Source organism: Macaca thibetana, chromosome 11, assembly GCF_024542745.1.
Source record: "Macaca thibetana thibetana isolate TM-01 chromosome 11, ASM2454274v1, whole genome shotgun sequence".
In the NCBI taxonomy this organism is placed as follows: Eukaryota; Metazoa; Chordata; class Mammalia; order Primates; family Cercopithecidae; genus Macaca; species Macaca thibetana.
In genome coordinates this window covers 33,036,668-33,057,926 of record NC_065588.1, presented here as the reverse complement: position 1 = coordinate 33,057,926, position 21,259 = coordinate 33,036,668, and positions in this window count along the sequence as shown.

Genomic DNA, 21,259 nt, shown 5'->3' with positions numbered 1-21,259 from the left:
CCAACCAAAAGAAGTCCAGGACCAGACGGATTCACAGCTGAATTCTACCAGAGTTACAAAGAAGAGCTGGTATCATTCCTTCTAAAATTAATCCAATCAATAGAAAAAGAGGGAATCCTCCCTAACTCATTTTATGAGGCCAGCGTCATCCTGATACGAAAGCCTGGCAGAGACACACACGCAAAAAGGATAATTTAAGACCATTATCCCTGATGAACATGGATGCAAAAATCCTCAATAAAATACTGGCAAACTGAATCCAGCAGCACATCAAAAAGCTTATCCACCATGATCAAGTGGGCTTCATCCCTGGGATGCAAGGCTGGTTCAACATACAAAAATCAGTAAACGTAATCCATCATGTAAACAGAATCAAAGATAAAAACCACATGATTATTTCAATAGATGCAGAAAAGGTCTTCGACAAAATTCAACAGCGCTTCATGCTAAAAACTCTCAATAAATTCGGTATTGATGAGCTGTATCTCAAAATAATAAGAGCTATTTATGACAAACGCAGAGCCAATATCATACTGAATGGGCAAAAACTGGAAGCATTCGCTTTGAAAACTGGCACAAGACAGGGATGCCCTCTGTCACCACTCCTATTCAACAGAGTGTTGGAAGTTCTGGTCAGGGAAATCAGGCAGAAGTAAGAAATAAAGTGTATTCAGTTAGGAAAAGAGGAAATCAAATTGTCCCTTTTTGCAGATAACATGATTGTATATTTAGAAAACCTCATTGTCTCAGCCCAAAATCTCCTTAAGCTGATAAGCAACTTCAGCAAAGTCTCAGGATACAAAATCAATGTGCAAAAATCAAAAGCATTCCTATACACCAAGAACAGACAAACTGAGAGCCAAACCATGAGTGAACTCCCATTCACATTTGCTTCAAAGAGAATAAAACACCTAGGAATTCAACTTACAACGGATGTGAAGGACCTCCTCAAGGACAACTACAAACCACTGCTCAACAAAATAAAAGAAGACACAAACAAATGGAAGAACATTCCATGCTCATGGATAGGAAGAATCAATATCATGAAAATGGCCATACTGCCCAAGGTAATTTATAGAGTCAATGCCATCCCCATCAAGCTACCAAGGACTTTCTTCACAGAATTGGAAAAAACTACTTTAAAGTTCACATGGAACCAAAAAAGAGCCTACATGGCCAAGACAATCCTAAACCAATATAACAAAGTTAGAGGCATCACGCTACCTGACTGCAAACTATACTACAAGGCTACTAACCAAAACAGCAGGCTGGTACCAAAACAGAGATATAGACCAATGGAACAGAACAGAGCCCTCAACGCCTGTAATCCCAGCAACGAGCGGGAGGATCACAAGGTCAGGATACGGTGAAACCCCGTCTCTACTAAAAATACAAAAAAACAGTTGTGGGCGCCTGTAGATACTCGGGACCAATGGCGTGAACCCGGGAGGCGGAGCTTGCAGTGAGCCGAGATCGCGCCACTGCACTCCAGCCTGGGCGACAGAGCCCTCAGAACAGAGCCCTCAGAAATAATACCACACATCTACAGCCATCTGATCTTTGACAAACCTGAGAGAAACAAGAAATGGGGAAAGGATTCCCTGTTTAATAAATGGTACTGGAAAAACTGCCTAGCCATATGTAGAAAGCTGAAACTGGATCCCTTCCTTACATCTCATACAAAAATTAATTTGAGATGGATTAAAGAGTTAAATGTTAGACCTAAAACCATAAAAATCCTAGAAGAAAACCTAGGCAATACCATTCAGGACACAGGCTTGGGCAAGGACTTCATGTCTAAAACACCGAAAGCAAGGGCAACAAAAGCCAAAATTGACAAATGGGATCTAATTAAACTAAAAAGCTTCTGCACAGCAAAAGAAACTACCATCAGAGTGAACAGGCAACCTATAGAATGGGAGAAAATTTTTGCAATCTACTCATCTGACAAAGGGCTAATATACAGAATCTACAAAGAACTTAAACAAATTTACAAGAGAAAATCAAACAACCCCATCAAAAAGTGGGCAAAAGATACGAACAGACACTTCTCAAAAGAAGACATTCATACAGCCAACAGACACATGAAAAAATGCTCATCATCACTCACCATCAGAGAAATGCAAATCAAAACCATGATGAGATACCATCTCACACCAGTTAGAATGGCGATCATTAAAAAATCAGGAAACAACAGGTGCTGGAGAGCATGTGGAGAAATAGGAACACTTTTACACTGTTGATGGGACTGTAAACTAGTTCAACCATTGTGGAATACAGTGTGGTGATTCCTCAAGGATCTAGAACTAGAAATACTATTTGACCCAGCCATCCCATTACTGGGTATATACCCAAAGGATTATAAATCATGCTGCTATAAAGACACATGCACACATATGTTTATTGCAGCACTATTCACAATAGCAAAGACTTGGAACCAACCCAAACGTCCATCAGTGATATACTAAGAAAAATGTGGCACATGTACACCATGGAATACTATGCAGCCATAAAAAAGATGAGTTCATGTCCTTCGTAGGGACATGGATGAAGCTGGAAACCATCATTCTGAGTAAACTGTCGCAAGGACAGAAAACCAAACACTGCATGTTCTCATTCATAGGTGGGAATTGAACAATGAGAACACTTGGAGACAGGATGGGGAACATCACACACCAGGGCCTGTCATGGGGTTGGGTGAGTGGGGAGGGATAGCATTAGGACATATACCTAATGTAAATGACAAGTTAGTAGGTGCAGCACACCAGCATGGCACATGTATACATATGTAACAAACCTGCCCGTTGTGCACATGTACCCTAGAACTTAAAGTATAATAATAATAATAAATGAATAAAAATAATAATACTAGTAATATTTCTAGAGATATAGTTCCCTTAAATTAACATAAAAAATCAAATTTACAAAAAACAGCATAATGTGCATTTTTTCAACAATGCTCATACCTTTTCATTTTTCCATAAGTTATTGGGGAACAGGTAGTGTTTGGTTACATGGGTAAGTTCTTTAGTGGTGATTTGTGAGATTTTGGTGCACCCACCACTCAAGCAGTATACACTGCACAATATTTGTAGTCTTTTATCCCTTACCCCCCTCCCACTCTTCCCCCCAAGTCTCCAAATTCCACTGTATCATTCTCATGTCTTTGCATCCTCATAGCTTACTCCCACATATCAGTGAGAACATACAATGTTTGGTTTTCCATTCCTGAGTTACTTCACGTAGAAGAATAGTCTCCAGTCTCATTCATATCACTGCAAATGCTGTTAACTCATTCCTCTTTATGGCTACATAATACTCCATCATATGTATATATTTACTACAGTTTATTTATCCACTTGTTGATTGATGGGCATTTGGGTTGGTTCCACGATTTGGCAATTGTGAATTGTGCTGCTATAAACGTGCGTGTGCAAGTATCTTTTTCAAATAACGACTTCTTTTCCTCTGGATAGATACCCAGTAGTGGAATTGCTAGATCAAATGGCAGTTCTACTTTTAGTTCTTTAAAGAATCTCCACACTGTTTTCCATAGTGGCTGTACTAGTTTACATTCCCACTAGCAGTGTAGAGGTGTTCCCTGTTCACCACATCCACGCCAACATCTACGGTGTTTTGATTATTTATTATGGCCATTTTTGTAAGAAAGTTTTGTGGTTTTGATTTGCATTTCCCTGATCATTGGTGATGTTGAGCTTGGTTTTGATTTGCATTTCCCTGATCATTAGTGATGTTGAGCATTTGTTCATGTTTGTTGGTCATTTGTATATCTTCTTTTGATAATTGTCTATTCATGTCCTCAGCCCACTTTTTGATGGGATTGTTTGTTTTTTTCTCGTTGATTTGTTGGAGTTTGTTGTAGATTCTGAATATTAGTCCTTTGTCAGATGTATAGATTGTGAAGATTTTCTCTCACTCTGTGGGTTGTCTGTTTACTCCACTGTTTTGTGCAAAAGCTCTTTAGTTTAATTAGGTCCCAACTATTTATCTTTGTTTTTACTGCATTTGCTTTTGGGTTCTTGGTCATGAAATAATGTGCATTATTTTTAAATGCATTCCCCCAAAAGACTATTATATTGCAGGAATCCTTTACATTGGAGTCCTCCCATTCATTCACAAGATGGCTGGGTCTATAAAACTACAGTTTTATATATAGTAGAGTATAATGGGAAAACCAATAGCTTGTTGTCAAAGAGATTCAGGGTGCATTCTTACCAGCTTGTCATCTTAGGTAAGTTATTTAACTCATCTGTCTCCATTTGCTTAATAGCAGAATTAGAATATTATCATCTACTTTCCAGGCTGGAGGGAAGACTGAGGATCTGGTCTGTAATACATGCTTAATACATTCCTTAAATTTTAGGAATTCATTTATTTTTTAAAGCAAGGTATACACTTGCTGTAGCATCACATAAAATAAATTTTGGCTGAAAGGTATTTATATTTTAAACACAAGCTGCAAAATGCTTAACCCAGGCTGGGAATCTTGTAAGCACTCAATAATCCTATATGTGTGATATTCATTATTCAAAACATATTTTATGAGCGCCTTTCTGCAGGGTCTGTGCTAGGTATTAGAAGCCAATTCCTCTGATAAAGTCACAAATGGGAGCTGTCTTACATGCTTTATTTCCAGCTCTGTCTAGTACAATAAGAGACTTGATTGGCAAGAGCTAATGCCCCCTTGACTTAGAGTTGTGTTTCAGGAAAACAGAAATAATTAATTATTAGTAAAATAAAACAGCTGCCCAAATGCCAGTTTTATTTATGCCCGTTGTCCTTGCCTGACTTCCCTCTTACCAATTCATTTAATCCACTTCAACATGTTGGTCAGAACACTGGGTTCATTCCATTCCTTTAAGTATATAGTACAATAAAGTAGGAAACAAAGCTTCTAAACAAAGCTTCAAAATTGATCTCCTTAAAACAACAGAGAAAACAATCATGAGATGGACAAGAAAAAATAAAAATTTCTCAGGGGTGAAATGTACTTTCTTAGATCCAAGCAAGCAAATACATTTGCAGAACTCCATCTCAGAAACAAAATGTAATTGCGTTGACAATGAACACTGCCTTATCTTTTTCCATATCATAAATGCTAAAAATGACTGTACTTTTGAGAATTTGACTTGACAGCTCAATTTTTTAGAAATCAATGTTTGCCATACCAGACTACCATTGCCTTAGGTGATCATACTAAAAAATTACAACTCTATGCTCCTATGTTATATAATAAACGTTTTGAATATTACTGGGTTTAACATACAGGATTTGAACTAAGCAAAAAGAAAATCAAGCCCTTCTTCCTCCAAGACAACACTTACGGTGATTCAGTCTCAGCACAATTTGTACTATTGATGCCAAAATGTTACTCCAGGCCTATCCACCTAAAAAAAACGGAGTTTCAGACACCCGTTTTCCACCTTCTGCTACCAGTTCATTAGTGAACACTCAAAATAGTTTTTGCTGCCCCACATAACCTCACAACGGCAAAAGTCAGATAATGAATATTCATTTGGTTGTTTTCCCCTAGGTAGCATTTGAATATGAATCTCAGAATCTGAGAGACACCATTTCAAATCCTGCTTCTGTCTTGTATTCAGATAACTTCTCTGGATCTCAATTTTTTATCAATAAAAATGTTGATAAGAAAAATCTACCTAGTAGCATTGTCAGGAAGATGAAATAAAATAATTCATTTAAAGTCTCAGAACACACCATTTACCTCAATAAATGGTAGCTGTTATTACTGAGGAAACGTTGGGTGAGATTATCAGTGCCTACCAAGACAGGTGATATGGTTTGGCTCTATGTCCCCACCCAAATCTCATCTCAAATTGTGTTGAGGAAGGGACCTGGTGGGGGGTGTTTGGATCATGGGGTGCCTTCCCCCACGCTGTTCTCATGCTAGTGAGTGAGTTCTCAGGAGAGCTAATCGTTTAAAAGTGTTTGGCAGTTCCCCCTCACTCTCTCTCTTTCCTGCCACTTTGTGAAGAAGGTGCTTGCTTCCCCTTCGCCTTCCATTATGATTGTAAGTTTCCTGAGGCCTCCCCAGCCATGAGGAACTGTGAGTCAATTAAACTGCTTTCCTTTATAAATTACCCAGTCTCCAACAGTTCTTTATAGCAATGTGAAAACAGACTAATACAACAGGGGTGTGAGAACAAAGCTCTTCCATTAGAGCACCCAGAGCAGCCAAACTCCTCCCTGGGGACTGAGGCTAGAAGCTTCACTAAGGTCAACCGTGATGAAAGAGAAAGGCATAACAGAAAACTAGATGGACTTAGCCAAAACACACAACTTAATCAAAACATGAACACCTCCTTTCTGAACTTTCTAATTGCATTTTAATTCTTTTTCCATTTGCAATATCCTGTCAGTCCTATCATCCCTCCAGGGGGCAATAAAGATCCCTTTAATGATGTATAGCTATCTGGCTGATGATGCTTAACTGTTGCTAAGAAATACCACAAAAATAATTTTCCTTTGATGCAAATACCCAGATATATCCACAAATTAGTTATCTCCTAACCCAAAACATTATCATTCCACGGTTGAGACATTGAGATGGTCCAATATGAATACAGAAACAACAAGAGGAAAACAGAGAGCAAATCAAAAATGTCATCTTTTGATTGATAAAGACTATATATCCAAGATCATAGTTTAATATAAAAGACAATTTGACTTGTTAATTGAGCCCATTGTTAAGCAGATTCACCTAACTAGTAACAGGCAATGCTGAGCAAAAGCAGGTGACACTTAAGCATAGAGGAGCTGAAGAGAACTGCTCCATGAAGACAGCTTAATTACAAGAGAAAAACAGCAGCAGATGAGCTGGGCACGCTCAGTTTATCCTTCCAAATTGATATGAGTTACTTCTGGGCAGAGTATAAAAGGCAAGGAGAGTCGCCACTATTGCCACATTAATATTATGCTCCCTTAACTGAGGGAAAACTTCAGGAATGAGGGATGATACAGTCCCCCCTAACATCCACAACCAGAAAATAAACTGAAAACCCTAAGAAATACAAGGCATTTATCCTTTGCCAAACAGTGGAGTCAATTCCCAAAAGGTGGCATTACAAAAGTTAAAATTATATTTTAACATACCCTCGAGCATAATAATCAAAGTTCTGGAAGACGCTTGCATCCCATAAGCAAACCATATTATAAGAACTGTCTCCAGTAGAATATCTTGCACTTGGGTCCGAGTCTTAATCACTCAGGACATGCTATTGCTGTGTGTTATGGCTCCAAAAGACTAGACTAATCCCTTCTCTTAATGAGTTTACTTTTTTTTTCCAGGAGCACCAGGCAAGAATCTCAATACATTTGAAACAATTTTAGAAATGTACACAGATACCAGATAGGAATCAAAATGCCTACGTTTCTACTGCTAGAGCTGGAATAAAAAATATAGCTTGGAAAGACAAATGTCACATGACCTCACTCACATGTGAAATCTAAAATAAACAAACAAAAAAAAAAGTTGTCTCCTAGAAGCAGAGAGTGGGGAGGGAGGAAGGAGGAGAGAATATGGAGAGGTTGGTCAACAGATACAGAGTTACAATTAGATGGGAGGAATAAGTTCTGCTGTTCCATTGCACAGTAGGGTGACTATGGTTAACAGTAAGATATTGTATATTACAAAACAGCTAGTAGAGAGGCTGTTGGGTGTTCTCACCACAAAGAAGTGACAAGTGTTTGAGGTGACGGACATGCTAAATACCCTGATTTGATCATTACACAATATATATATGTATTAAAAACATTAAATTATACCCCCATAAATATGTACAATTATAATGTTTTCATTTAAAAATTAGTTTTTGAAAAAGGAAAAATTAGTTAGATGTTTCCAAAATTAAGCTTCCCATTTTTCCCACACTGAATCCAGCCACCCCAAACTGCATATGTCCTTTCCACAGGTCCAAAGCCTACCCAGGTAATTATCTGTATGGAGGCAGAAAAATGAAAGCAGCAGCACTCAGTGCTTTTACCCAGAGACATAGGACAGGCCACGTTGTTAGAGAGACATTTAACTCTGTGTTGCCTCTCAGAAGAGAAAGTGAAATGTTGTCAGATCCTTGCCATCTCATCAAGAGAGAAATCATTCAGCTTTGCACGTAGAGGAACTAGTGAAAAGTACAAGGCAGCATAGAAGCCTCCTGCCCCCTACTTTCAAAGGGCAAATTATGGAGAGAAGGAAAAACTCATTTTCCCTTATGCCTTGTGGTGATCTGCAAAGACAGATTCTGCTCTAATATTGCCTTTTGTGGTGGATGTGAATTTCAGTACATATTTTCATGTGTGTGAAAAATATAACTTGTTTGGTTTTTCTACAATTTATCATAATTCCCTTTCTAGGAATAATGTGACCATTATCCCAGTTTGCCGAGGACAGTTCCACTTTACACATGCTATCCAGGTATAATTATCAATAGTTTCCCTTCTCACCCTCAACTGTCCCAATCTGGACAACAGTTGAGATGGTCTTGCTAATAACATGTCTGTCCTAACAGGCAGTAGAAACTTAATCCCAGAGGCTTCCTCGCTTTATCCTAGTGTGACCTGGGCATCTGATGAGTCTCCTTGTTTTTGATCTTCAGGCGTCACCCCATGAAGGCTGCCAGGCTGCCATTTCTTTGCTCTCAATCTTATCAGAAACAGTTCCCAGAGTTGAGCTTTCTCTGTTATGCTACTTCAGGTACAGGCAGTCACCATGAAGCTCCCCACACTATGCTGGCACAAAAGAAATTAAGATGCCAAGAGCCCTGTGTCACTTTCACACCTTCATCCAGCACACAGAAAGGAGTCTACTGTCCATGTGTTACACTGGGCCCACTATGGTCCCAGGCTCCTTGCATGGGAATCCTTCTCCCATTCATGCCCCTCACTGCAGCATGGGAAATGTTGTAAAGCTGTTCCCTATGTCTTGCTGTTTCTTTAAGCTCCATCAGGAATGGGGCACGGCATGTCCTTGCCTCTCCCAGAACCACCAGAACATCTAGGGCTTTTTATTTGCTTCTCCCATCTCCAATAGAGAATGACCCAAGAAGGCAAAGCACAGGACCTAGTAATCGGCAATCAGTAAGTATAGTTGATTATCCTTACTAAATCTCCATTTCATCATCTATAAAGAGGTAAAATAGAATCTATTTTACTAGCTTGTAGTGAAGTTCAAAGAAGTCAACATTTATCAAAAGGAAATTGCAAAGTATATTTAAATGCTACTATTTTTTCTTCTGACTGTGAGTTCTTTGAGGGAAGTGACTGTGTTTTAGTCTTTATTCTTACCCTCTCACATAGTACCTTGTGTATTGTGAGTTCAAATAATGTTTTCAGTAAAATGATTACCTAAAACATACATAAGACAAGCTTATAACATAGTAGAAAACATTCAGTTTCCATCAAAGTAAGTAGAAATGATATCATGTAGGCATTTTACATCCCCTAATATTTAGTAAGCCCATAAAAAGACAGTAGAGAATATTTATAGAGTGATTCATTCACTTTATCAGAATATGTTTAACTGGCTACCTGTGGCTCTTAAAACAAGAATATAACTTCAAAAATTTGTCCTGCAGAAACAATGAGAAAATCAAGTTCAAAAAGTCACCATAATATTCTGAAAATATTATTTCCAGATATGGAATGAAGGAAATATATTATATTAGGTTAAAACTATGTCAAGGAGACCCAACAATACAGTGGCAAGAAAACACTGTAAAGGAAGGCATCTCTCTCTCACATTCCAGAAAGGTCAGGCTGGCTGCTCTGCTTCATTCAGGGGTCCAGGTTCTTTTCATCTTGGTTCTCAGGGATCCCCTGGGACACTGTCCTCATGTACGTGGTAGAGGCTGAATCACAGCATGTTCGTAGGGAGGGAATACAGCCCAGAAACAGCCCCATTATTTCTGTTCACATTCCATTGACAAGAACTGAAGTCATGTGACCATGCCTCACTGCCAGGGAGAGGGCAGAAAACAGGAATTGCTTTGGTAGGCAACCAAGACATCCAATCATCATAATAAAGACACTTTTTGTCCCAAATGGGTTAACTTAGAAAAACAATATAGCCAAAACAATACCTTTGCAGATCAGGAAGACGGGGTTATCAATGTCCTTCTGTACAATGTATTTGTATCTGCTGAATATAGTTTATCAAAATTATATAGTATGTAGTTAGTAGGCAATAGACATTTATTTCAAGTTTGAGGAAAAAAAAAATAGAAGCCACAAGTATCTCTAGTCAATCAGAGAGAGCTGAAAGTCATAACAAACAATTTTATTTGACTTAATCTAAGACTTACTAAAAATGAGAGAAGGGAAACAACTAATTAAAAATATCTTCTTTCAAAATCCATTTTAGTTAGGATTCCTAATTTAAATGGTTTATAACACTGGACACCAAAAGAGAGGAGCAAATAATATACTAATAATAAATTAACTAAAATAGCAAGGACTTACAGAGTATTTAAAATAATAATGGATTATCATTCATTCATGTTTACCTTTGTTAATGAATCACGGGGCAACTACCCAAAAACAAGTAAAAATGTTCCATTTTAAGGATTTTGGTGCCTTTTCATCCTACTCTCTGAGTGAGATCAATACAATGTCAATATCCATAGAATGAGCAGAATGGGCTCAAAACAGATTGTCAATCCCTAGCAATACCCGAACACTAGAATATACATTTCTTTCAACATTATCTTTTTAAACCCAAAAAATCCATTTGAGTATTTGAAATTTAGAAAATAATTCCATAGAATGTTATTATAAAAACAATTCATAAGTATATAGTAAGCTTTCACTTTAGCAAGCTTATGAGTTGCATTTACATTCACAACATTTATCAATCTAACAAATAGTCACAAACTTTGATTCTAAGTTCTTTCTCCTATGCAAAAGAATTTTATAATCATTTAATAATCAAAAGGATTTTTTAAATTAGGAATTCCCAATACCTGTTCAGGCTCTATTCTGTAAAGATGATACTTAAAATATCTATTCACTTTGGGCAGCGTTATAATAACTACACCTGACTGGAGAGGTCACCTGATTCAGAGAGCCTTCATTAACAATAGCTGATACACGCTTTTGACTTAGAACCAGTGCCTGGCACATGGCAGGTGCACAGTAAATAAAATTCGTGTTATTCTCAGTATTACCATATATCTAAAGCAACAAAACATGCTCTAATGACAACTAATCACACTTTCCTAAAATATTAGTGAAATCCATAAAAGGACAACATCTTTTCTAACCCTGGTTAGAGACATTTATCACTTTCATGGCCTTTATTTTTATGATCCGTGTTAGTCCTCCTCAAACTGGTCTCTGTACAAAAAGTGACATTGCCATTATCCTTAGCAAACTAACACAAGAACAGAAAACCAAATACTGCATGTTCTCACTCACAAGTAGGAGCTAAATGATGAGAATACATGGACACTTACTGGGGAACAACACACACTGGGGCCTTTTGGAGGACGGAGGGTGGGAGGAGAGAGAGGACCAGGAAAAATAACTAATGGTACTAGGCTTAATACCTGGGTGATGACATACATTTACCTAAGTAACAAACCTGCACATGTATCCTGAACTTAAAAGTTAAAAAAACATGTCATTGTCTAAGTAGTCTCTGTTCACAAATGCTTAAAATTCTGTAAAGAATAGACTCTTCCCTAACTTCGTTCTAGTTTGCAACCTTTTAACTACGATAGATACCTCCACTGTGATCAAATAAAATGGAGTCCTCGGTGGCTGCCTGTTACAAGCACCTGTGCTCTGAGTCTTTGGAAAGGAACTTTTGTTGTTGTGTTTTTTATACACTTGGCCTAACAAAAAAAAAAAAATAGTCTCCACTTTTGTTGTACTGTGGGGTGGAAATCTTAGTTCATTATCAAATGTAAAAAATTATAATTTTAGGTTGTAACTAATCTTTTGTGTCACATCATGACACAGGAAAAAACTATAGCCTCCCTAAAACTAGAGCTTTTCTTCTTTTGCCAAGTAACAAATAAGGTCCAATGAGAAGGGAGTGTTTAGAGCGCCCAGCCTTTGGCAGCTGATGTAGTGAGGGGAAAAAAGAGTTCTATCTAATTTTTTAAAATCAGACTCATTTAACTGCCAGATCTAGCCAATTTTCGATGTCACATGACCACAAGAGTATCTCTAAGGTGTAAGTCATCCCATCTTGTTCTTGGTATTTAATATATAAAGGTAGCTCTGAAACATCCTTTGTTCTGTCTGGTCCCCTCAGGAATCTCCTTGTTTCTTTCATCAGTGATGCACCTGAGGTCATGGGAATCTGCAAGGCAAACAAAAGTTTTATTTCCTCAAATGTAACCCTGCTGCCTCTGCTCCCCGGCTCTTCCCAGCAAGGTGGGTGTGGGGTCCCTCTCAGTCAGGTCTACCAGTATCCATACACTCATCACCTCCCCTTAGTCTCTCTTCTTCCTGCCGGTTTAGCAGGAACTCCTTTCTCCTGAGTTGCTCCTCACAAATCTGTGTTGTGTTCTAATGTGTGGACTCCTTCCCACTCCCACATGGGGGTGTGGGCTTTTAGAAAGTGAAAGCCAGGAGGCCTCAGGTTCCTCAGGAAACAGACACATAAGGTGGAGATGTGGGAACTGCTCTCAGGTACAACACCTGTAAGGAAAGGCAAGCAGCAGAACTGAGAAAAGGGGGAAGCTGGACAAGGATGTGATTGCGACAGAGGACACAGCTGATCTTACAGAAGGCAATGAAGCAGGTGTGGCTCCTCAGAGATGCCCCAAATTGAAGCCAACGCTGAACCTTGTAAACCCCCTCACCAGTAAATCACTGGCTAAGTGCGGCTGTATAAGTGCTACCCTAAAGAGGAATGTGACCTTGGACAAGGCCGCTCCTTTCAGTCATGGGCAACTCCTGGAGCCATGGGTAAGTTACACTCCTACCAGCTAAGGTAATAAGTGTCTCAGTCCTGAATTGGGGGTTGAGGTTGCTCACCACAGTATCCACTACACCAGAGATTGTCAAACTTCAGCCGGATCAAAATCACATGGAGGCATTGTTAAAACAGATGGCTAGGCTCCATCCATTAGGTCTGGATCCAGGCTGGAGTATCTGCATTTCTAACAAGTGCCCAGGTACTTCTGATGCTGCTGTTTTAGGTCACCCTTCAAGATCTACTGCACTCCAGTATTCTAGGCTTATTCCACCAATTTTCCTTCAACAGAGTAAAGAACACCTTAAGTGTGCGGAAGTCCAAAGAAGAGAAGCAAAATAGGGGAAAACAGGAGGAGGTGAATCTGTTAATATATTTTTAAATATACTGCTCTGCCACATTCGCTGAGTTAATACTTCTTTTTCTTACTATGTTGGAGTTCTTTATTCTACACTTAGTTCCTTTTTCTTTACTTTCTCCCACTAATTAAATGAGTGGGTTTTTTTCTATGATTATTTCCAGCATTTCCTTGTCAAATTTTCCCCAGCCTGGCAGTGAAAACTCCCAATGTTGCCTCATTCTGGTTTACTGACTCATTCAGAAATTGTTGACTCTGTGCCTACAGTTTCATTTATTACAAATCTGAATCGGCTCGTGTGAAAAGCTATATGCAATTTAACTATTATCTTCACCATTGTAAGTTCTGGTAGCATCTAAATGTAGGAAAAAACACACTCACAAACCCTGGGTGGAAAAGGGCTGGGTGATCTGCAAGCACTTCTGTAAATGACAGAATAACCCCTAAATCAATAACAAGTTTTGCAAACAAGCACAATACAATACCACAGTGTCCGTTCACTAAGCACTTATTACACACTGGCCATACTTTTGCAATTTGAAGTACAACAGTAAAATTAGCATGAGTATATTTTTCCTTCTTTACAATTTCATGGATAGATTTGTTTTTACCATAGACCTTAGCAACCACAGCATATGATTTTTTTGTCTTTCCTTCTTGAGAACTTTTACCTTCTCACTTAAAGACAGTACTCAATGGCTTCTCTTTGGTGTAGCTACATTCTCAGCATCATTACTGTTGTGCTTTGGGGTTATTACCACATCAGATCAGGGTTCCTTGACACAAGCACTGCAATACAGCAACAGGTGCTCTGATAAACCAGATGGCTTCTAAGCAATTTACAGGGTGGGTAGAGCATAGACAGCGTGGAGATGCTGGACAAATGGAGGATTCGCGTCCTGGGAGGGACAAAGTGGGATGGGGTGAGATTTCATCACCCTACTCAAAACCTAGCATGATTGATAACTTATGAATTGTTTATTTCTGGAATTTCCCATTTAACATATTCAGACCATAGTTGACTGCAAGTAACTAAAACTGTGGAAAGTAAAACCTCAGATAAGGAGAGGGACTGCTGTATACATTTTTCTGGGCATCATGGCTAATAAATGACATGAAATTTGAAAATTTTTCATCATTCAAGATTTTTATTTTTTATTTTTTAAATTTATTTATTTATTTATTTATTTAGACAGAGTCTCATTCTGTCACCAGGCTGGAGTGCAGTGGTGCAATCTCGGCTCGCTGCAACCTCCACCTCCTGGGTTCCAGCAGTTCTCCTACCTCAGCCTCCCAAGTAGCTGGGATTACAGGCGTCCACCACCACACCCTGCTAATTTTTGTATTTTTAGTAGATACGGGGTTTCACCTTATTGGCCAGGCTGGTCTCGAACCCCTGACCTCAGGTGATTGGCCTGCCTTAACCTCCCAAAGTGCTGGGATTACAGGCATAAGCCACCATGCCCAGCCCCATAATTCAAGATTTTTAAAGAACGTCTATGAGAAAATAATGTCTACAAGAAATACTTTAAAAATTCAGGTTTTAAGGGTTAAAATTAAAGTTTAGGGATGACTTTCACAATCTTCTTCAAAGATGTCAAGGGCATCTGTCTTAGTCACCTCAAGCTGCTATAATAAATCCCCATAGTCTGGGAGGCTTAAGCAACAGAAATTGATTTTCCACAGTTCTGGAAGCTGGAGGTCTGAGACTGGGTGTGAGCAGATGCAGGTCTGGTGAGGGCCCTCTTCCAGGCTGCAGGCTGCCCTGACTTTTATTGTATCCTCACTTGGAGGACAGAGAGCTAGAGAGCTCTCTGGCATCCCTTTTATAAGGGTGCTAATCTCATTCATGGTGGCTCCACCCTCTTAATTACCTCCCAAAGGCCACAGCTTCCTGTATCATCTCATTGGGGGGTAAGATTTCAACATATAAATTTGAGGAGGTCACAAACATTTAGTCCATAACAGCATCAAAGAGGTAAGAGTGAGAGGAGGGGAAAGAAAGCCAGGATAAATACTCAGTATCTGCTAAGAAACAAGGGACAAGATAAACTAAAATGAAAAGTTTTTCTACCTAGCACACGGTTCGACATTCATTGGGCACCCAAAAAAAAAAAAAATCGTATCTCTGTTTTCCTGGGGATCTTAAAAAACAAAACAATATCATATTTTAAAACAGGATTAGGGGTGGCCCTATCAGGAGACAGGTTAGTAGAATAGATGACCTGCTAAGTTCCCTCCCTACCCTAAGATTTTATCTTTTATGATCACAGTTAGAGACATTCTGCTGGGCAAAATTGATTTTTGCCAAAAGGACACATCTCCAAAGAGCCATTTTTCATGGCTTTATACACAATTTTTATTGATGCCATAATCTTCAAAGACTGAAGAGATGGCTCCCATACAATCAGAATTCTTAGGCTGCTCTATCTGTTTGCATAGAAAGATTTATATTTCTGTGATGTCTTAAAGTTAATTCATTGTGACCCCAATCTAACATATATTATATAGAATCTGGTTAGCAATAAAAATATGAGGCCACAGTAATGTAAATTTGGAGCAGAGCTCTACCAAAAAATACTTGAAAATGCTATCTCTATTACATAAATTTTATTTTTCTCATACGAGTTTTCACTCACAGGGTTTTATAAGGATCAGGTTAATCAATAGAGGAAAAAAACCTGAAAGGGCTGGACTCAAAGGAAAAAATTCTAGGATATCATTGTATACTTTTGCCATCCTAAAATATAGATTGTAACCAATGCTGTAATGAAGAATAGAAACTTGAAGACGTGAAAGAGGTACCAAGGATATAAATTCTCTCAACCTGGAAATTCTCTTGAACTCTTTTCTATGCATCAAAATTATACTGTACTACTGAGGTCCAATTAAAATATCACCTTGTCTTGTAAGGCCTCCAGTACTCCTACAATCTTATGATGGAACCAATCAGATAGCCCTGAATTTCAATCCTAATTTCAAATACTACATATATAAGCCTGGATATTTTACTTAGTATCTATTACCCTCAAAATAAAATTGGCACACATATCTTTGTGAGAACATCTACCACAGTGTCAGAGACAGTATGTAAATATTCATTTAACATCAGTCATCTCCCCCAAACTGTTGGAATGTATTGTTTTTATATTTCTGACAGCAATTACTTTATTCTCCTGGACAAAATACTATTGCTAACATGTCTGCATATATTGTATAAATATAATTTCCTTAGGACCAAGTACCGTGCTTTGGTCATATTTACAAATTCTTGATGACTAATATGGTGCTGTCATATAATTAGTGCCAACGATGTGTATGTGTCAAACATATTTTTCTTAATCTCTAAAGCTCAAAATAACACTATCCAACATCTCTAGAGATACTAGAAATGTTTTTTAATAGCAAAAAGTTTTTATCATGATCTCACTCTCTGGCATAAATTGAAGTTCTATGCAAACAAAAAATTATTAGCAAAAACTGAGGACAAGCTGTCATTATCTAAAATGTACTGCCATTCCATAATCTGAGCTGATTTCAGGGACAACATGGATGAAAGAGGTAAGTAAAGTAAAGAGTATCAAGACTGTATGGAGAGAAAAAATTAATTCTGGCTATTATTATTTTAATATTATACCTAACACAAATTGATCAGAATTGTTGTGCATGACCAGAATTGTTAAATTAGGGCAGTGTAAGAAAAAAGAACTCACAACACAAAGACAAACTACCTTTACCAATTTGGTGACTTTCCTTTCAGTACGTATTTTGCATATTTCTGATCACACTATAGAAATGATGTCTGTCCTTTTTGTTGTTGTTTATTCAACATAATATATAATTATAAGAAAATTTTTATGTTATTACAAACTCTTTCAAAACATCATTTTATTTGTTGTCAAATATGTCCTTGTGTGTATATATAATAATTATATAATCATTCTCTTTTATTGGGGGCTCTTTAAGTTCTAAATTTTTATTTTATACTTATTTAAAGAATTTTTAAAAGACATATAGTTACTGTATTGAAATTTAAACAGAAGATCAGTCTAAATTATATCATCAAAAGAGCTTAAAATATTCAACAAATTACTTTACCTAATAAATTATTAAGAATTATTTCATCTAGTTGGTTAAAGGATGTAAAATTTCAGTTAGACAAGGGAAATAAGTTCAAGAGATCTATTATACAACATGCGTTAATGTAATATATATATATTTTTAGACAGAGTCTCACTCTGTCACCCAGGATAGAGTGCAGTGGCACAATCTTGGCTCACTGCAACCTCTGCCTCCTGGGTTCAAGCAATTCTCCTGCCTCAGCTTCCCGAGTTGCTGGAACTACAGGCATGCACCACCACACCCAGCTAATTTTCATATTTTTAGTAGAGACGAGGTTTCGCCATGTTGGCCATTCTGGTCTCAAACTCCTGGCCTCAAGTGATCTACCTACCTCGGCTTCCCAAAGTGCTGGGATTACAGGCAAGAGCCACTGCGCCCAGCCTATCATATTTTTGAAAATTGCGAAGAAAAAAGATTGTAAATATTCTATCCACAAAAAAATGATAAACATGTGAGGTAGTACATATGTCAATTAGCCCTATTTAACCATTTCACACTGTATACATATTTCAAAACATCATGTACACAATAAATATATGCAATTTTTGCCCATTGAAATAAGTAAATTTTTCAAAGAGTTATTTTATCTACACATAAAAAACAGTTAATGAGTTGTTTTAAAATAAATGTATGGTTATTTTATAGACAAAGCCTAAGGCTGCAACCACAAAAGTTGAAAGTTTACAGATTATACTATGTTATTTAGTCCTTATTAGGGAAGTGATGGAGAAGCAAGAATAGGGGTTAAAGATGTAAGGTACTATAAGAATACAAATCATTATCTATTATACATCTTTCTTTTAAAAACTATCTGATATGTTGTTTGCTTGTTTTGAGACAGAGTCTCACTCTGTCACCCTGACTGGAGTGTGGTGGCGTGATTTCGGCTTACTGCAACCTCCACTCCTGAGTTCAAGCAATTCTCCTGCCTCAGCCTCCCTAGTAGCTGGGACTACAGGCGCATACCACCACGCCCACCTAATTTTTGTATTTTTAGTAGAGATGGGATTTCACCATGTTGACCAGTCTGGTGTCTAACTCCTGACCTAAGTGATCCACCCACCTCAGCCTCCCAAACTGCTGGGATTACAGGAGTGAGCCACTGCACTTGACTCTGATGTGTATTATAAGGTGATAGAAACAAAGTGGGAGCTAAGCACTGAATACATATGGACACAAAGAAGGAAACAACAAACACCAGGGTCTACATGAGGGTAGAGGGAGGAAGGTGAGTATCAAAAAACTACTTTCAGGTACTATGCCTATTACCTGGGTGGTGAAATAATCTGTACACTAAACCCCCATGACACTCAATTTACCTATATAACAAACCTGCACATGCACTCCTGAACCTAAAATAAAAGTTAAAAATTGTTTTTAAAGAAAATAAACCAGTTGATAGAAACCAAGACTGAAGAATGAACCAATCCTTGGCATGCTCAAAAACTGTAAGTGGTTTATTTGGTAACTTAGTTGAATATGCTTTCCTCAGCTCAGTCTTAAGGACCTCCAAGATGTGACCTTAGCTATTTTCTCTGGCCTCATTCTCTACATGTGCCCTATCCGTACTCCTCACTCCAATTTTAAAAAAGAAAAAAAGATTTCACATTTCCTGACATTGTGTCTGGAACTGGTGGGTTCTTGGTCTCACTGACTTCAAGAATGAAGCCGCAGACCGTCGCAGTGAGTGTTACAGTTCTTAAAGATGGTGTGTCTGGAGTTTGTTCCTTCTTCCCGGTGGGTTCGTGGTCTCACTGGCTTCAAGAATGAAGCCGCAGACCCTCGCGGTGAGTGTTACAGTTCTTAAAGATGGTGTTACAGTTCTTAAAGATGTACAGTTCTTAAAAACTCCAGTTTCTTCCTTCTTCTCAGTGGGTTTGTGGTCTCGCTGGCTTCAGGAGTGAAGCTACAGACCTTCACCGTGAGTGTTATAGCTCATAAAGGCAGCGTGGACCCAAAGAGTGAGCAGCAGCAAGATTTATTGCAAAGAGCAAAAGAAAAGAAAAGAAAAAGAAAAGAAAAGCGCTTCCACAGTGTGGAAGGGGACCCAAGCTAGGTTGCCACTGCCGCTGGGGCAGCCTGTTTTTATTCCCTTATCTGGCCCCACCCACATCCTGCTGATTAGTCCATTTTACAGAGAGCTGATTGGTCCATTTACAAAACCTGAGCTAGATGCAGAGTGCTGATTGGTGCATTTATGATCCCTTAGCTAGACATAAAAGTTCTCCAAGTCCCCACCAGACTCAGGAGCCCAGCTGGCTTCACCCAGTGGATCCTGCACTGGGGCCGCAGGCAGAGCTGCTTGCCAGTCCTGACAGTGCACCAGCACTCCTCAGCCTGGGCAGTTGATGGGACCAGGGAGCAGGGGGTGGCGCCCAGCGGGGAGGCTTGGGCCCCGCGGTAGCCCACTGTGGAGGGCGGGCCTTGGGCATGGCAGACTGCAGGTCCTGATCCCTGCACCTGGGGAGGCCGCTGAGGTCCGGCGAGAATTTGAGCACAATGCCAGCAGTACTGGGGGACCCAGCGCAACCTCCACAGCTGCTGGCCCGAGTGCTAAGCCCCTCACTGCCCTGGGCCTGCGGCACCAGCCGGCCGCTCCGAGTATGGGGGCCCAAGGAGCCCGCACCCGTGCCCCGCCAGAACTGGCGCTGGCCGGTGAGTGCCACACACAGCCCCGGTTCCCGCCCACGCCTCTCCCTCCTCACCTCCCCACAAGGCAAGCAGAGGGAGCCAGCTCCGGCCTTGGCCAGCCCAAAGAGGGGCTCCCACAGTGCAGTGGCAGGCTGTAGGGCTCCTCAAGCGCGTCAGAATGGATACTGAGGCCGAGGAGGCGCTGAGAGTGAGGGCTGCTAGCACATTGTCACCTCTCAGCATGATCCAGGCCTTCCCACTCTCATCTCTGTGTGTTGAAACTGTACCCTTCCCTTCTTTTAATGCCCACTTCAAACATCATTTTCTGCTTTATGCTCTTTCTAATATCTCTCATGAGTTGTGGCTTTTCTTCCTTTAAACCCTCACAGTACTTTTCTTCTCTTCTATAGCACTTAGCTTACTGCCTGCAGCCTTGTGATATAGTTTAGTCTGTATTTACCATCCCTAACAGAATTGCAAGATCTTTTAGGATAAAGACTTTGTTCAGTGGAATATTGCTTGTTTATCTTCCCATTAGTTCTTATTTAGAGTATAATTCTTTAATATCTACTATGCTAAAGGTCCTGTCCTGGGTCACAAAAATTTAAAATAAAGTGGAAGCGCATAGGCGCTATCACAGGGCATAGCAAAAGCACAAAGCAGCATACATTGGAGGGCATGAGATGTAGCATTCCAGAGAGAAGGAACAGAGTCAAGAAAGAACATGGAGTTAAGAGAGTGTGTAGTGATTTCAAAAAGCTGAAAGGAATACAACAGGACTGAAGCATAAAACAAAGGTGATGAGCATGGAAATTATAGGTAGGGCAAGATCTTCATGGAGTCAACCCAAATGCCTATTATGGAATCAACCCCAATGTCCATCAATGACAGACTGGATAAAGAAAATGTGGTACATACACACCATGGAATACTGTGCAGCCATAAAAAGGAACAAGATCATGTTTTCTGCAGGGACATGGATGGAGCTGGAAGCTGTTATCCTCAGCAAACTAACACAGGAACAAAAACCAAATTCCACATGTTCTTACTTATAAGTGGAAGCTGAGCAATGAGAACACATGGACACAGGGAGGGGAACAACACACTGGGGTCTGTCAGGAGGTGGGTTGAGGGAAGGCAGAGCATCAGGATAAGTAGCTAATGCATGCTGGCCTTAATACTTAGGTGAT